At 36.8% G+C, this 1709-nt stretch overlaps 1 long non-coding RNA gene across 1 annotated transcript; it reads left to right on the plus strand.

Annotated features, from left to right (window-relative positions):
• Window positions 227–902, plus strand: LOC110268706. Its single transcript, XR_002357078.1, has 2 exons — window positions 227–582; window positions 756–902. It is a non-coding gene; the product is annotated as an uncharacterized LOC110268706 (long non-coding RNA).

Genomic DNA, 1709 nt, shown 5'->3' on the forward strand with positions numbered 1-1709 from the left:
ACAGTCATGCATATAATACATAAACTCTTGTTATCAGAACAAGTTATAAAGCATGACAGACACTCAGAGTATGCAATGAAGCATAGTCAGTCCATTCCCAAGGCTCTAACAGGGACGAACTGCTCTGATTCCAATCAGAGCAGTTCGTCCCTGTTAGAGCCTTGGGAATGGACTGACTATGCTTTACTGCATACTCTGAGTGTCTGTCATGCAGTAGGACTTTCTATCACCCTCTGATCTTCTTTCTTCAGCTCATAACCGAGTTGAACTTTCAAAAAAGAGAGAGAGAGCCGAGAGTAACCCTTGGGAGAGACCGTGACTTTTCAACATCTTCTTTTTCCGATTTCTTTAAATTCGTACTCCAATAGAAAATTTAATTCAGTAAAAATGTTTGTATTTTCCTCCTTTACGTGTTGGTGTTATTTTTGTCCGGTAGAAGTTGACGGTGACGTAGCTTCTCTTTCCTTTGAGTTCGGCTAACTGGAGTTCTAGGAAGCACAGAGGATTTCTGACGCTTTCTCCTTCAGCAACCCAGTCAGAAAGCTTTTCCGGAGCTTTCGATGATTTTGATTTCATACAAAGGTAGGGGATTTTATTTTGAAATTAACTGTTTTAAATTATGAATGCCACGGAAGTCTAGTGGATATTTGCAAATAATTTATGATTGTTTGGAATGACTGAATGATGAGTTTGAATTGAAGCTGTGATTGATATTGATTTTGTGATTGATATTGGTTTTCTGGTTTGAACTCCAGTTGGCCAAACTCAAGGGGTAGAGGAGCTACGTCACCGTCGACTTCCACCGGACAAATATAACGCCAACACGTAGAGGAGGAAGATACGAACACTTTTATCGGATTAGATTTTTTATTGGAGTTACGTATCACAAGAAATCGAAGCCGGAAAGTTTTGGGAAGACCAAAGGCACTTAATCATGAGTTATCATCCAATGCCATTTATTATGACCGAATGGATTAAGAAAGAGAAAAGGGAAAGGAAAGGAAACATGACACCTAAACCCCTCCTTTGACACATATCCTTATGCAATGTCAATATTGGGTTTCAGTTTTTGAGAAAATTCCAAAAGAAAATCTTTTTTGTTAATAATCAGAATCATTCATCAAAGAATACCTAGTAATAATAATCACATAATTAGTAATAGTAATAAATATTACACAAAAGCGACTCAACACATAAACTTAACTCAAATAAGACTAATAATCGTCCACAACTTCGAACTGAGTCTTCGAACCTGTGTCACTGAAAGGGTGAAAAATTTTGGGGTGAGAACAAACCACGCGTTCTCAGTAAGGGATGGGAATGCCGTAAGAGTAATGTAATAAATTGCAAATAATTAACTTTACTTAATAAAACTATATTTTTATCAAACCTTTTGAAAATATTTTTTACTATTACTTTATATAATTAATTACCTTCTTTAAATTCCGAACTCAAGACAAATCTCAATCACAACCTCAGTTCTTAGTCACCTCAATACACAAACTAATAGCACAAAAAACAAATCAACACACAAAGAAATAGCAATAAGACAAATAGCACAATCACAGAGAGACAAGATAAGCTAACACAATCAAATGCAAATGTGCAAACAATGATGATGCATGTCTAGTCCTATCGCAGGTAATGAGCTCATTTGTCGGTTTCGACCCGCACCCGACGCAATCCGACTCGCAAGTCAGATAAGGCAT

Source organism: Arachis ipaensis, chromosome B02 (assembly GCF_000816755.2).
Source record: "Arachis ipaensis cultivar K30076 chromosome B02, Araip1.1, whole genome shotgun sequence".
Taxonomy (NCBI): Eukaryota; Viridiplantae; Streptophyta; class Magnoliopsida; order Fabales; family Fabaceae; genus Arachis; species Arachis ipaensis.